Source organism: Hetaerina americana, unplaced genomic scaffold (assembly GCF_022747635.1).
Source record: "Hetaerina americana unplaced genomic scaffold, ioHetAmer1.1.p SCAF_33, whole genome shotgun sequence".
NCBI classification, from domain to species: domain Eukaryota; kingdom Metazoa; phylum Arthropoda; class Insecta; order Odonata; family Calopterygidae; genus Hetaerina; species Hetaerina americana.
The window spans coordinates 1,772,454-1,790,064 of NW_027286908.1; the positions used below are offsets into that span (position 1 = coordinate 1,772,454).

General features: G+C 40.7%; 1 non-coding gene across 1 annotated transcript; it reads left to right on the forward strand.

Moving 5' to 3' along the window:
- Positions 1 to 1,778: 1,778 nt before the first annotated feature.
- On the forward strand, positions 1,779 to 1,860 carry TRNAL-AAG (transfer RNA leucine (anticodon AAG)). Its single transcript has one exon. It is a non-coding gene; the product is annotated as a tRNA-Leu (tRNA).
- The last annotated feature ends 15,751 nt before the right edge of the window (positions 1,861 to 17,611 follow it).

Here is a 17,611-nt window from a genome sequence, read left to right on the forward strand (position 1 = left end):
ATATTTTGACATCACTCTACGGACATACTTTGCTGTAAGATAACCTGCTCTCTCATTTTTAGATGTCAGCGTAAATATTTTTGAAATCACTCTCAGATGAGGTCTCCCTGTCCACAGGAACCTTTCATTAGTGATTTCACCCCTTGTTATGGGATCTATGACCCCCTACACACCCCAAATAACCCTTGAAAGATCCTCCGCTAACTCCCTTTGGTTTCACTATTTTTCCGATAACAGCTCTTCTTCATAAGAAAATAATTTCTTACCTGCTGAAAAGAATTTGAAACAGCAAACTTTCCGAATTTAATATATTATTTTATCAGGTTGTCATCAGGTACTACTTTACGAAAATAATTTGTTTAACATAAAAAAGGCGAAAAACTAGGAATAACATTTTCTTCCACATAGAAGTATTTATTATTTATTTAAAAAACTATATTCGACTTGAAAGCTATGATAGAGGAGACAAGGTTGGGTTAGCGGGATCGAGGAAGAAAGAGGGTTGGGTTTCTGGACAAGATGAAGACAGGAGCTAAAAAGAAATTGGGAAAAAATTATGTAGGGGAAACAAAAGTAAGTTCCCAAGATGCAAGTCGTTAGCGACAGCGTACTAAACCTATGTCGCACCTTTAGTAGGCAGACTACTTTGAATGAGTGAATTTTCGATTAAAATTGGCAGTTCCAAGAGAAAGTTTCACGGCGTGGCTAACATCCCCCAGGACATGAGTAAGATCTGTTTTGGTGTTCAGCCTGGGAAGCACAGATAGGTATTTATGACACTCCGTCAGGAGATATCTCATGGTAGATTCGATCTCACCAAGTCTGTTTTTTCTGTTATGTAAAGCCATCAAGAAATATGTACTTTTGACCATGAAAACTAGAATGCGAATAGATTACCACTTATTCCACTGCTGTATTTTATATTTCTATTATGGATTGGAAAATACGATTCCTTATACACTGGTTGGTTACCCTAAGTTAGCATGGTGGTCTCGTCTGACTATACCTATATAAGCAATATTGCTGTTCTGTGGAATTCTACTTCACTGTCTGAGTTAGCGTGTGCTGATACGAACCTGCGTAGTACTTTAACACCTCACAATAAATGAGAACATACGGGAATAAAATTGAAATGCAATTGTGGGAAAAAATTACGAAGGATAAGTAGACACTGGCGGTATATGAGACGCACCTCAATTTCAGTAGTTCATAGAGGATGGATAAAAGATTTTTGGACCTCCAAGCAAATCAGAGCTGTGCGTGAGTTTTTGAACCATTGTTTACAGGTAAAATATATGTACAGTATACAGCCAAATACAGTTATTATTTTGGTGAAATAAAATTGAAAGTCGTCACGATGGGAAAACATTTTTCACTAAGTACTCTAGTTTTCTAAGTTCTTTCAATGACAAAGGCGATATTGGCTATCTAATGTTGGTGTGAGACGAGCGTGCAATGGAACACTGCTCTTGATGTTATTATGACACATTTCCGGTTCAATCGCCCTCTTAGTTTCAAGGCTATTAAAGCTGGTAGTAATGATTACTAGAAAAGCGTTTATTCGGGAATTAGAAAGAAAATAGATATTCCATTGTTGTATGCGGAGACGATCTTATGCAAGTTTTCCGCGGCGTATAAAGACGACCACGCTCCAATGTAATGTCAGAAATTTTACTAACAAATAAACCTAGAATTCCAAAAAAACTATTAATTGATAAATTTGACCCTTTCAAATCATATTGGAATTGCTTTCACGGATTTTCCCACCTCACCTATCTGGTAGCGTGGCCGAGCGGTCTAAGGCGCTGGTTTAAGGCACCAGTCTCTTCGGAGGCGTGGGTTCGAATCCCACCGCTGCCAAATTTTTTATGACTCATTTTCTTCAGTTTTTCAGTTTTCTCAGCGAATTTATTCTCGACACTTACTTTTCTCGTTTTCCTTTTAATTGGCCATTATACAGTGGGCAGGAATGTGATTACGTGAACGAAGACTTAGCTGAACTAACTGTAACCTTGCAATTTATCTACAGCCTGGATCTCATCCTCTCTTTTCCTCCCGAAAAATGCTTATTTTTTCCATATCCTTAACCGCCTTCCCTGTTTTACACTCAAATTTTAATCTGTCCTCGAGAAAGTGTGCGAATTAATCACGCTGTCCTTAAATCTGTGCCTAATCATAATTAAGTCTATTAATATCTTTGTGGCTCCACGGGCTTTTTCCACGAATATCTTCGTCTACTCTGATGTTTGAACCAGATTTAGTTATGATTAATCACTGTCACTTGCATAGCCCCATTGCTTTCTCTCCGTAGCCATTCCTTGTGCCCAACCGATTCCTCCACTCCACTCCTGCAACTACCACACCTCCCTTCGCCTTACACCGCGTCCCTATTTAATGTTTTCTACTTGGAACAAATAATTATTTCTTCTATTTGATCGCATACCCTGTATTTTCACGTAGACAGTAATAATTACCAAGTTTGTTGCTCCAGGCTCCATAAATAATAATATAAATATTATAAGTTCCCTTTAAATACAATACAAGTTCCTAGTTTGACAATATTTACATTAAATGGAAGCCAGATGGAAATTCGTATCGCGCGAAAGGTCGTTGGTCTTAAGACGGTCAAAATCGTTTTACGCTTTTACGTAACGGAGGGACCGAGTGTTGCTGACTGTGAAATTTGATAAAGTGCATACTGTTAATTTTAGCTCCCTTGAAGAAGAAATGAGGAACTGATAGGGACGTCATTTGAAATTTCTTTTGGCCTTACCAGTCCTTAGGAAATTCTGTCATAGCCCGACCAGGGTGGGAGTGCCATGGCACCGAACTAAGGCATGGCTTTGCGTGAAGATTCTATTGGCATGTTGAAACCGGTTTTTAGGCTAAGGATTTTTAGTGGAAATAGACACAAAGTTAATTTTACGGAAATGATATGTTGTGCGTACTCACCCATCGCCATGGGCAACTACTTACCTTGTTTAAGTCGTCCAGCTTTAGTAAATGAACTCATGCCTGCTTATCTTGCTGGCTTGCTTGCCAACATGGCGTCCACTGTCCTGCTTGACCCGGACATTTCACGGGAAGTCCGAGGAATGCTTTTGAGAGGCAGAGGTTTGAGCACTCAGTTCCGTCAATTAAAAGTCCCACGGGTCATGTGGGAAACACTATTCCGATTCTTAAGTCAAATACGGAATTTTCTTGATTTAGAACCACAGGGATCTTTACTTAGCTCGTGACTCCCTTGCGCTACCATCGCTCTGAGGCGCCCGTTACTCAATGCGAACCGATTTCGGAACGAACGTGCATATCTTTTTTAAACTCGAAATTCCGCTGCGTAGGGCGAAGGGGAGAGGGGGAACTTTCCCGGCTGCAATGAGTATTTGTGTCCTTAAGTTGGCGGAAAATGACCCTCCGCAAACTCCTCTAAATCCAGAAACCCATACCCTGGGATCTCAGCTAGCAGGGATACGGAGAATAACTCTTTTCGAAACAGTTTTTTTAGGTATGAGAATCAGGATGCCGATTTACGTCTTTCTAAACATGGTCTGTACAGCATAAACTTGGCGAATTATATTCAAATGGCATTTGTTTTTAGTATTTTTTAGTACCCTGCAAGTAACCGCTAGGGTGTGTGGCAGGGAGTGAATACACAGCAGACTAATTCTTACCCGAATTTTTTTACTCCTACCGCGGTCGGACAATGTTACTAGATCCCCAATCCTAATTTGTTTGTTAGCTTGTTCACACAGTCCCCGTATGTATTTCGCCTAGGAGAGGTCGTGAATGCAGTTTACGCCAAAGTATTTAATCGGGTCTACACATTCAATTTCGGTGTTCCCGGTGTAGTAGGCGTTCGGGAGGGAATTAGTTTTTTTCCAAAAATTCATTATCACGTACTTTTTTAAGTTTATTCTAATTGCCAAGTGTCACGACAGCGTTGTATAGCGTAAGGGTCATTATTGGTAGCAATAAATTCACGCTACGGCAGGTTTCAATGTAAATTTTTTCATAAGCTTGTACCTCTATCAATAGACCGTCATCAGGCCAACCTATCCACGTCAAAGTAAAATTTCATCGCAACGTCAACTTCTACGTCAACGCAAAATATCAACGCAACGTCAACTTCTCTTTGATACGCTTCATAAACCCCTCTCTCCTTAGCCGCAGTTCTCCCCGTTCGTTTTTCCCTCATGATCATTGCATTATACACTCGGACCTCAAATTGATGAGACCGATTAAGACTATACTTCGTCCTCTTCAGCTTTTTAAAGTGTAGTTCTTTCTCCGCTCACATTCATTATATACTCATCGCCAGTTACTTAAACCTTACATTTGATCTTCACCAGCCTCCTGCGTAGCATCAAATTTCTAAAGCTTCCAATCTTTACTACAGCGGAATACAGGTACTACCTGTATTCCGCTGCTGTTCATATTAATGCCTCACTACCGCCATGAACACGCCCTTGGTAATTTCATTATTTCATTTTTTTGTTTATTCCGTCATCACTCATGCTTCTCCACAATTAACAAAACTCTTATTGCCCCAATTTTTTCGTCGATCTTATCTAATATGCATCGCTTGGCATCGTTTCAATTAATTCGTTTCATCTGAATGGAAACATCAAGTCTTTCTCGGGAACTCGTAATAAAAATATACCCACCAATAAAACAGAATATACCAAGTTCAAATATGCCTAAAATATATATTATTAATATAATTTTTAAAATGATGATACATCGTAAAACACTGACTCAAATGGAATGAAAAGCCTCTGGAGGAAAAGTTGATGAGAAGAAAGCGTTCGTACGATATTATATCTTGAAATGCTGATGAAGAATTTATGAATTTGAAATGGAGGTTAACCATGGTATGCCTTGAAACTGTAATTGATGCTAGGAAATGATTGTAATTGATACAAGGCTTATCACTATTTCGGTACTAAGCCTTGTAAATAGAAGTGTTTAATCAGTGCACGAAGCTAATTTTTCTTTTTTCTCATTTAAAAAATGTGGTTGCTTCAATCGACTATTAAATGGAACCACGCGATAGATGTGGCATGAATCTTTAAGGGGATCGGATTGATGCGGTGGCTAACGTACAGGCTTCCCAGCGAGAGGGCCCGGGTTCAAATCATGGAGACAACAAACATGTTTCAGTGGTATCCCGATCCCTACTTGAGGTGCTTAGAGGTGAGCACTTGGAGTGAGTACGACGTCCGTTGGATGGGACGTTACACTGCGGACCCCTTGGCGCCTTTTGAAAAGAGTAGGCTAAACCTCGCCGGGTTTTTCTCCATAATGGCGCAAATGACCTTAGCTGTAGGTCGCCTCCCATAACAACTACTACTATGAATCTTCAATTGGAGTCTAGTTAGAGATGGGGCTTACTAAGAGGAAAGCTTTTGCGATACTACGAGTGTCATCTCTTGGATTTTCTAAGTGATTATGGAGGGACCCACGTACGCAGAGAGAATTGTCTTGTATCCACCACGTCCATGTCCAACTGACAAATTTGCTGCCAAACAATGATTCTTATTGGTTCAATGAGTGATTCATGAGAATTATTTTTAGCAAGACTTGTTATCTGGCTGTTGACTTCGTGAAATAATATTTAAGTGAATTGACTGAAACTCTAAAATCACCTCCAAAACGTTCGGCATTTTTTGACCAAGAGTTCGCTTTGAATTATCTCGGGTGTAAATTGAAGGGGAGTCAGGTGATGAATATAACAGGTTTTCGAGCTTGTTTCTCAGGTTTATTATCACTATGTCGCTGAGGAAGGCGGGCGACTGACGAACACCTGAGGGAAATTTATTTTTCTACTTAATGAAAATGTAATTTCATTGGCATATTCAGCCAAATGGGACCATGATATCTCTACGACGTGAACGTCTAATTTCCCAACCGTTGGACTAAATTTTATTAGTTATAAAAATTTGTAAAAAAACCTACATGGTGCGGTATCACCTCCTGCGTTGGGGTAATACCGCACTTATGTTATGGCTACGTCGCGTATTTGAAAGAGGTCAAGGTATTTGTGGATTTAACACTAATCAAATTAAAGGTAACTTTAATTTGAAGCAAAAATTACATGGAAACTTTCATGATACTTTTTAAGTGGTAAAGCCACTGAAACTGGACAAGTATAGATATAATAAATCGTATTGCGTGTCAAATGCCATTTATACATTTAATAACACTATTCACGTCGATTAATTCTGCCAAAATAAAGTAGCTGGGGAGGTCCATCGCCTTAAAATAAATCAAACTTCAATTAAAAACAATCTTGAAAATATATGAAAAGTGTAAAATAAAAACCACCAAGTCAGAATAGATAACCTTCAAAAAATTAAAAAAATAATCGGTTGGTGAAAGATAATGATCTGCTAACATTTCTTTCAAAATTAAAATCAAGTCTGGAAAAAATTCCTTCATAAAATTTAAACCAATTTTGGAAAACTGTATAAAACCCTTAATTATAATATAACCACGTTTAGTGAGGAACATATAGTATTATAAACTAAAAATTGGGCTGTGATTATAAATTAAAAGTCGTAGTTAAGTTATTTCCTATCATTTATTGGTATTTGCAAAATTCACACCTGAATTTTTCCGCAATATCAAAGCCAACCTTCCCTCTCAGCATGGCACCACCCCGAACACAATACGTTCAGAGCCGTGGCATATGTGGTTCGCTATTATGACAAAACTCTCCGCAGTACAGACACACATCTTTAGAGTCACCATGAGCACTAATTGATCCGTCCCTATCTCGGTCCATCACTTCCAAATCTCTTGACTGGCCAATGCCACACATCTCCTGAACAGAAACTTCTTCTTCCAAAAAAATGTCAAAATTAAGACAATTTAGTATCTTTTTTTAGTTGGCTTCTTCTTTTTCTCTCACGTGCAGTTAAATCAATGAACGTTTTCGTTTTGATGTTTAGATTGCACGAGCATGGACGAAATGTCCTTAATTGTTCTTGATTCTTCGAACAAGTCGAAATCTACTTAGGTGATGCCATCGTACCCCTAGAGTTTGCACCGTAAGTCGAATTTTCAGCCTAATCGCCATTCTTTAATCTTCTTTTCCGTTCTCTTGCTTAAACACAATGGCGATAAGAATATTGCTCACATCATTAGTTACTCAACTCCCTAGGTTAGGGGCGGAATCACCCTGTTCGAAATGTTCAGTGTTTAGTGGGGAAAATCCCAGTCGCAGAACAACCTGAGATAACCTCAAACAGAATTGTAGCTTGTGCGTGTGGCTTTGTTGAAGAACAGTGGAGGGCGCTATTGTCTGATGCTCACTGTCCCGATGAAGATGTCACATGCTCGGTTGAAAGCAGATTTCAGTGCACTGCAGAGAGTCACATGAAGAGGCAGTGTCACGCGTGGGGTGGAATGTTCACAACCCCTATATCGTCCTTTTCTTCAGGTGGAGTAGAGGTACCCACTGGGCTAACTCTCCCTGATGGGGTTCATTCTATGTAATCCGAGGGAATACTCTAACGGGAGGGAAAGAGTTCCCAACGGCACTCATTGCCCACTACATAGTTGACTGTCTTTCCTCATTCCCAGCTTAAGCTGCTGCAAACTTGCTTTTTCCAAAGAATTCGGCCTGGTTTTTAAAAGGTTGAGAAGTCAGTTTCGTCCATATTTTAAATACTCCTACCTTCCATTGCGTTATTTTCCATAACTTATTCAAGATTGAAAAATAATCGTTGCACCCCTCTACTATTGAAACCAGTAATGCGATTTCTTTTTTCCCTCTGGTTTTCTAAGACTTACGGATGAATTTCGCCTGAAATGAAATCATAAAGCCAATAACCCAGGTTTTTCATTCAGATAAAAGTTATTTTTAATGTTATTTAACTCCTAGCATAGAAAAACTAATCGACGAAGTTCCGTCGGCGGAATTCCATGAAATATTTTTGCCATAAATATTAACATGATCTTTTATTTCCTTTTCTTGATCTGCTGTTAAAGTATACTTCCTGCATAGCCGAGGACGGCCTTTTGTGATTTCTGGCGGCCTCTTAACGCCAAGAGAGGAACCTGGTAGTGTTTTGATGTTTCTCTTTGTTAATAAACCATTTTTTACGGATTTTAAATCAGCCTCCTAATTTTCGTTACGTTCCTTGGATTTTTTTCTGTAGGTCTATTCCCTTTTCTCGCCACCTGAAATATTGTAATCTATCAATTGGAGTAAGCCACGCTTTGGATTTGCGTAATTAGACATTGGTATTAGTGCGTGAGAATAAAGTAATTCCGTAAATCAGTTAAAATATGCCTAAGCACCCATTACAGAAAGAGGATGATAATTTTCACGCTAGCCTCTTACGAGACAGTGACGCTCGTTTATCTGATGATTCCTGATGGCATTGCTCTCGGGTCACAACTACAGTCATCATGCCTTCGTCAAACTATTCCACTTAAAAATTATTCGTAGCCAATATACTACATAACACTGAAAATAAGCGTATTTTTACAAAACCTAAAAAAGTAGGACACTATTATAAGCATAACACTGGAATTTCTCCTTATTCCTGGGGAAACTTGATAAGTTTTGCTAACTCTACATATATCTGTGATCATCGTACTTTAATTAAAATAAAATCCCAATGTTAATGTAAGAGTTGACTATTCAAAAAATGGACGAATGTATACTGCGGTCAAACCATGCGAACAAATAAGTCATCTATACTGATTACGTTATGACATTTACTGTCATATAGGTCTGCCTAAAACCCATTTCTAATTAACATTACACACATTTATAATATCCTCGTAAAATAACTCTAGGGATTAAGGAAAATCCACGTAAAAGGTTTCATGGGACTTATTCGCGGTATTCGTGAAAAAAATTGGGCACAACACGTCATTAGATAAATATTATTTATTTATTTATGTACCCTGCAAGCCCCCGCTAGGGTGTTTGGTAAGGAGTGAATACACGCCAGAATAATTTTACTCGAACATAACCCTACAGCTGTCGGACAATGCTATTATGATCCCCTATCGTTCGTGGAAAAAATGATATCTTAAATTTATCTGTTCTACACTTAATCTCTCCAATGTTATTAACAATTAATTTCCATTCGGAAAAGAAGAAACGCAAACAGTGTTTGCGCACTAGAAGATTGCAAGCGAATTTACATGAGGCACTCTGCGCTTAGCCCCGACTGAACTCGCTGTCGCCCCGCCGGGAGAGCCGCCTCTCCCCCCCCGCTCCTGTCGACCCCTTTCATCCTCGACTCCTGGTAGTCTACTCTCGAGCGAAATGTCTCCAAGGTCAGCCCCTACTCTTTCTTTATCTCCTTGCTCTCCACAATGGTTGGCGGAAGTCTGATTGTCATGGGGTGTGACTGTCCGCCTGGATGGACTCGGAGCCCTGAAACATCCGTCCTCCGCGAAGATAGATCTCTTCCTCTCGTGGCAACGGCTTCGGGCACGCCCGCATACTTTCGTTGAACTAATCGGACAGTGATGTTCACGTTTTCCCCGGGCGAACAGTGAGAGAAATATGGTTGGATCACCGACAGTTCAACAAGGATATTTAAGTCTTACACTGTTGGATTTTCTCATTTTATATTTTCAGTGAGATAGAAAAACGATGACCTTTGTTCGCATATATTTTTATAAATATTTTGACTCGAGTACAATGATTCAAAAATTAGCCTTTCCTAAATGTTCCAAGAAACTGTGGGATATGTCGCAACAGTAAATTTAACGGATTCATCCGCTCAGTGCGAATTACATTGTAACAATTTCAGAGTGTAAAAATCATTTGCCTTGACCGGGATTCGAAACCGGATCCCTCGATGCCCGGCTAAGTGCTTTAGCCACTTAGGCTATCGACGCGTCTTCTTTCAAAGTGTAAGATCTCAATAGCTTAACTGGCTAAAAACAATCGGCCGGATATCGAGGGATCCTGTTTGAATTCCGATCAAGACGAATGATGCTAGCACTTTGAAATTGTTGCATTGTAAATTTTCCTACCTGTATTATATGTTAAGTGTTATTAGTTTTAGTAGCAGTTAGAGACTGCATGATTTTTCGAGTATACTATATATCACCGAGATCATTTTAAACCGGTAATAGAGTTGGAAGAACACACTTCTGGTCAATATCGAGTGAGGGACGGTAGACCGTGCTAAAAATAAATAAATAAAGCAATGACCACTACATTCACTTCAACTCTTGCCTTAAATACGCACTGGAAACAAATGCTTAACATATTATTCTGCTAGATATTGACTACCAAAGCAACAATCGATCGACACAACATTTATATATACATGCATTTGACCGTGATAGGTCAGTCTAAATTCCCTCGTTGCCACTGATGTTTTGTTTGTCTTGTACAAGGTCGGTTCCAAAAGGAGTATGAATTTTTTTCCGGGATATACATAGGGACTGCCGGGCGGCGGCTTCTCTTAGTTCGAGGGATGGGAGCCTTGGGAAAGGCCGGAGGCCGGCGGCCGTTGGCTCCCTGTCTCTGGGGAGTGCTGATCGTTCGTTTGCGAAACTTCTATAACGTGACCTCGTTACGCTCCGTGATGAACCGGTTATTGAAACAGCGCTACGCCATCAAATGTTGCGTGAAACTGGATAAAACCGGAAAGAGACTCATGACATGCTCAAGGCGGCTTATGGTGATGACGCCATGGATAGATTTGGTATCTTCGAGAGGCATAAGTTGTTTCGGGAAGGTAAAGAAAATGTTGAAGACGCCTAACGATCAGGATGCCCTTCGAACTCAAAAATTGAGGGAAATTTTGCAAGAGTGATGGCTTTCTTGGTCAGGAATCGCAGATTGTTTTCGTATGGTATCTGATGAACTTAGCATCCCTAAAAATGATGTGCATCGACTTGTGATCGAGGACATTGGCATGAGGAAGGTGTGTTCAAATTTGGTGCTGCGAGTGCTCTCGGACGAACAAAAAGGAAACTCGCACGCGGATATACTCAACCATGTGAATGAGGGTGCAAATTATTTAGACAATGCCCCACCAAACTTCTTCCTTTTCCCCCGCCTCAAAACCGCGCTGAAAGGACCACATCACGGGTCGATGGAAGCGTTACAACAGGCCGTGAGGGACAGGAAGCTTAACAGCATTTCGGTCGCAACGTTCCAGAAAGCGTACGAGGTGTGGAAAACCCGTCGAGAGCAGTGCATGGACGGGCTACTCCGAAGACCTTTGAGTGAATGCATCAAAGCTGGCAATACGTTTTTTTTAATCGACTCAGTCCCACTTCTTTTGAGACAGACCTTGTAGGCATGGCGATCTTTACCCCTCAATAGCGCCGTCGTTCAACTAAGGACTGACTCTCCGTCTTCCTTCTAAAAGCGGTGCGGCGCAGCCCCCAGTGGCCACGACCACCCTCTCCTCCTGCTCGGTAGTATGGGGGAGGGGGGATCCATTCGTCAGACCTACTTGAATCACGAGCGGAGAGCAGCTCAATTACATAACAATTGAACGGAGGAAAGGCGGCGACGGAGAAGGCTCAGAGGCCAGAGCACCGACGCCATTGAAGGAATGAGCTCTAAGCGATGTCGTTCATCTCCGTCATCCTGGGTCATTAAATTGATGGCAGCCGTAGAACTGGGAAAAACGAAGTGTTTTGTTTGGAGCGAGGTTTTATAGGGATCAGAGACATTGACTACAAAGGAGAAAGGCGAAAAGGAGGTTGAGGGTTTTCAAGTAGTAGTTTTGAGGGGAGGCGACCGACAGCTAAGGTCATTTGCGCCATAGGGGAAGGACAGGAAAGGATGAAGGGTGGAGATAAACCCGGCGTCGGCATTAGCCTACTCTTTACGAAAGGCGCCAAGGGGTCCGCGGCTTAACGTCCCATCCGACGGACGGCGTACTCACTCAAAGTGCCCTCCACAAAGCACCTCAAGTAGGGATCGAGATACCTCTGAAAAATATTCAACACCGCCGGGATTTGAACCCGCGCCCTCAGGGTGGGAAGCCAGTACGTTAGCCCCCGCACCATCTCGATCCCCGAGAGTTTTCAAATGTGATTGTAGGGGGAAATAGAGAAAGTGAAACGGAGAACGTAATTACATATACATATATATATATATATATATAACAAATTCAATCATATATAATGATTGAATATAGCTCTACACCAAATGCTACTTTCATAGGCCAATATCCTCGTGTGGGTGTTATATTATATATATATATGTGTATATATATTTATATTTATATATATGTATATAATATATATTTATATATGTATATAATATATATTTATATATGTATATATAATATACATATTATTTATAAATATGTATACATATTTATATATTTCCACATACATACATTTGTATTTTCATATCCATGCCTTTGCACCTCAACTGGAACGTGAACTGAGCCACTGGTATTACCGAGCCAACCAGTTTCTCACTGAGGTTGCTTGATAGACGTGTATTCTACAAGAGGGTTAGTGAAATCTTTCTCTAAATTCATTCGACCGGCGATATGGATAAATATTTATCGCTTTAAAAAAATTATTTACCTACAAAGGCCTCAATCTCATCATCATCGTTTAAAGCTCATCGTTTCTCTATCAACACATCACAACATTTTTCACAACATCTTTCAGCATGCGTGTTCCATTCTATTTAACTGCGAAAATAAGATGTTCGAAGTTGGCTTATGGGTTTATTGCCTAAGATTTTTCATTGAAATACCGTTTAGCGTCTCATGATACCGTGTCATATTGCTCGATCAAGATAGTTACTCATATCCAAATGGGAAATGTTCTGGACTCAGGTGATCGGGAGGCAGGTAAAATCAAACAGAGTTAACACTGATATTCAAAAATAAATCTTACGATTAAATGGAGGAAGAGCAAAAAGAGTTGACCCGAAAAACGACTTCTAAATCTTATTCGACAAGGGACGTGAAAGATGTTCCCTAACATCTTCGGGCGACGTTGGCGAAACATGAGTTATTCGGCTCGTCCCGCATCTGACTGCAGATAAGGCGAAACCCCTTTGTTCCCTTCCGCCGAAAGCTCTTCCCGCGCGCGCCTTTTGTGCTCCGGGAATCCGAAATAAGGCCGCAACCCGCGAGAGACTGCGCATTATGCGTCACTGCCGTTGCAAACAAAATTATTCGCTCTAAAAATAAGTACCTTTTTACGATGACGTCGCGGGCCTGAGTCCGCAGCCAATAGAAGTTGCTGCGCCGTACGGGGAGGATGCGGTACGCCCTCCCCGCCGTCGCTTGTTTTGGTGTCTCCGAGGATGACTCCCAGCAACAAGAGTTCGGCGAAGTTGTCAACAACGCCATTCTGGATTCGGAGACGAAGAAATGTTGAACTTGCGGTTGTGTTAACATACATAGTTTAGACTAATGAACAACTAGCATTAGTACAGAGTTTATTGCTACATTTTAGCACCGAAAGATATTTTATAAAATGGTAAAAGTATGCATTCACTCCTTAACTTCGACTATCTGTAAATGGCTGGGAATCAGAAAGCTGGCATTTGATTTCTGAGAGTGTTGGGAAATACATCTTTATTGTGTGCAAGAATACTATTATTTTAACTCTACAGCAACTCTCATTATTAATAAGAGCAATTGTGCAAAATAAGATTTACACAATCATATGCAGGGAATCAGTCCTCAATACGCAAAGTAGAGCCGAAAGATGAAATAAACAGGAATTTAGAAATATCACCGATGCAATCAATATAGCAAATGCTATTAGGGACTTCCTCCACTAGAGCATGCAAATGAACAATTGTAATAATTGAGTATAGGTGATGCAATGTGTTATGTATTTCCCTTTTCCGCGAGCAATGAGTACAAGACTGAGGTAAATAAATGACAGAGTTTCTCTAAAGTCCAAATTTTCTATGCATTCGAACATTCGCACACTGATTACAAATTAAATTTATTCTTAAAAGCACGAGTTATATGAGATATACCAAGTGGAGAATTTTGCTTAAACACCTTTGTCAAGTTTTCATGATTCTATCACACTGGAATAACACTTAATTCTTATGTACTTTAGCTGACAGCCAACAGAAATATTCCCTGTTACAGTGTTTCTTCATTGAACGCGTTGAAATTATGATTTCAACTCTTCATACAAGCCGGCATTTGAAGTTCTCTGGGGGCAACTGGGTGAATATCGGAGTCAGTCGTGGCTAGTGCCCGAGGCATCAGACCCGTGTCGCAAATTTCAAATCCTTGATGAAAGAGCATTCTTTCCACATAAAAAATCGACCAAGACTGCCGTGGTGAGAACTCTTGGATACAAATTTACACTCCAGGAGTGTTGCTCATATTCGTCCATCATCGGTGGCGCCTTTAACCAACAATTATGTCACATACGCATACCTGTATATGCATTCATCTCTTTAAATATTAAAAACTTTTATAGAAGGATAGCGAAAGCTTAGAAAAATGTCATTTAACTAAATTATTAACCTTGAGCTAACAAAGAAGCAGCGAAAACTTTGGTGTGGAGCGTGGTTTGGTCAGGATCGGAAACGTGGTCTTTGAGCCAAGATGATAGGCACACGCATATGGAGATATGGATACAGAGAAGGATGGAAATGTCTAAATAGACAAAAAGAAAGACAAACGAGGAAGTATAAAGTAAGATGGAGGAGGAGAGAGGGTTGTTGGGAGAAATTTAAATGAGGTAGAAAAGATATTATATTGCATTTTGATTGGCGATGGGCTGTTGTAATTTGTATAAGAGAGGAGGACGTTAGGTGGGAGAGAAAGGGGGAATAATTAGACATATGTTAGACGAAATGAAGGGAGGAAGGAAGGATGCGAATTTGAATAACATTTTATCATATATTGCGGTGTCAGGTTTTTGTTTTGCTAGGCGAGGCTAAGACAAGTGGGAGTATACAACCCCTCTGTCCACCCAAACTCCTCTCTTAAACGGTAGATCGTCATTATCATATTATTAACATAAGTGTGGTGGTACAGTGGTTGGAGAGCTAGTTTGCTGCCCAGTGAGACCAGAAGACGCCTCTGGACAACCTCAGCTCCACCAGAGCCGCGTGATTTTTGGGTACAAGATCTTCCTGGGAAACATTGACCGGCACTGGAAAAGGAACTGGTCCCCTCTTGTCCAGATCAGTGGGGCGGCTGCAAAGGCGTCTGACCCCAGTGGGACGGCCATTGAGCGATGATGTCACGTTAAAAACACTATTCAGGAAGGCAACGGAAAACCACCTCAATTATCGTTCCCAATATTAAAATAAAGGACACTACAGAGAATATGAGTCCTGGCAACTACGGGGCTCGGCCCAATCGGCCGTGTGTCGTGCCCGGCAGCGGGAGAGGCAAGGCTTGCGCGGTCGTCATCCTACGAAATCCATGCGAGGGGAAACTGGAAGCAGCAGGACAGAAGACTCAGAAGAAGAAGACCAATAGGAACTTTGAATGTCAGGACAATGATAAGGACAGATAAATTAGAGAATATTAAGTAATAGATGGAAAGGAGAAATATACATGATATTTTAGGTCTATTCGAGGTGAAATGGAGGGATGGCGGGGATTACTGGAGTGATAATTATAGAATAATATACAGCGGCGAGGACGAGAGCCAAAGAGGGGTTACCATAATATTAAATAAGAGGTAGGAAGAAGCGTAGTCAATATAGAACAGGTAACGGAGAGAATATTACTAGTAGAGATAAAAGCAGAACCGACGAACTTAGTTATTATTAAGGCATACATGCCACCGAGCAACCATACGGAGGAAGAGGTCGATAGGATATACGATCAGTTATAGGAGATAATAGGGTGTGTTCCTGTGGGGAAACATTTGATTGTGATGGGGGATTGGAATGCGACGGTAGGCGAAGGAAGAGATGGTAATGAGGTGGGGTACCGCGGGGATAAAAATTGAGTTCTGCAGGAGACAGGGGTTAGTCATAACCAACACTTGGTTTAGACACCACAAAAGACGCAGGTATACATGGAAAATGCCAGGTGACTCAGCAAGGTATCAGCTAGATTATATTCTGGTTAGGCTCAGGTTTAGGAACAGTGTGATCGATTCTCAAAGCTTCCCTGGAGCGGATGCGGACTCTGACCACAATTTAGTTGTTATGACATGTAGCGTCCGTTTCCAAAAGATGAGGCGCAGGCGGCGGGTTAGGAAATGGAATGTAGAAGCATTAAATGGATTTACAAGGAAGGAGTACCAGCAGGCTGTAGAGAAAATCATGAAGGACGGTAAAACGCAGAGTACTATAGAAGAAAAATGCCATGTATCAAGAAAGTGATATCGAAAGCCGCAAAAGACACTCTAGGAACCGTTAGCGGGAAAAGGACAAGGAAACCATGGATCACGGATGAGATGATTACAAAGATAGATGAGAGAAGAAAATGGAGGAATGTAAACACAAAGTTACGCAAAATGAAGTACGAAGAGTTAAATAATTAATTGAGACGGGCAACAAATAAATCAAAAGAAGCATGGTGGAAAACGCAGTGCGATGATATGGAAAGTTTGCGGAGGAAGGGTGAAATCGGTGCGCTGTACAGCAAAGTTAAATCTTTATCGGGAAGTAAGAAAGGAAGAGCTATGCTAACAGTTAGAGGTAAGGCGGGTAAGATAATAGTTGACACAGAAAAAATCCAAGAAATATGGAAGGAGTATATAGAAATACTGAATGGTAAAGAACTTAGGTCAACAAGGTTAAACATAGAAAAGGAACATGGGGTAGAGGAGGATAGCTTCAGGCATACTCTACGATGAGATAGAAAGGACGTTAAGGGAGATGAAACTAAATAAGGCCGGGGGGGGGGGGGGGTAGATAACATTCTTGCGGAACTACTGACAGTTTTGGAAAAATTGGGAGGATGACTATATGGACTGATTCGTAGTATCTACGAAGAAGGAATCTGGCCGGAAGACTTATTGAGATGAGTGTCAGTTCCTATTCTGAAAAAGGTAAAGGCTACATTATGTGAGGACTACAAGACAATAAGTTTGAAATCCCACGCAGCTAAAGTTGTTCTCAGGATCATAAACAAAAGGATAGAGAGTAGGGCAAATGATTACTTACGGATGATCAGTTTGGGTTTAGGAAGGGGAGAGGTACACGTGATGCCATTACTGTAATGAGATCACTAATCGAGAGGAACATAGAATACAATCAGGACGTATCTGCCTGTTTCGTAGATTTCGAAAAAGAGGTTGATAGATTGAATTGGGAAAAAATAATGAGTATATTGCAGAAAATAGGAATAGATTGGAGGAATAGGAGACTAGTCCGCATCCTCTACATATCTCAGACTGCTCAGATGCGGAGGGGGAAGGGGCACTCTGGCTGGGCAGTTATAGGAAGAGGTGCAAGGCAGGGTTACTCATTATCATTGTTGCTTTTCAACTTGGAGGAAACATTGAAAAGGCATGGGAAGGAGAAATAAAGGATGGTAGGTTAGCAATCATAAAGCATCATAAAGGATAAGAACAGTGTGTTTCGTGGCACGCATGGCCTGAAGAAGAGACGAGCCACATTGGCCAAATACACATTCAAACATGAAATCTCGCCATACGGCGAACAAATATAGTATTCACTCACATGGAAATAGGATTATGGAAT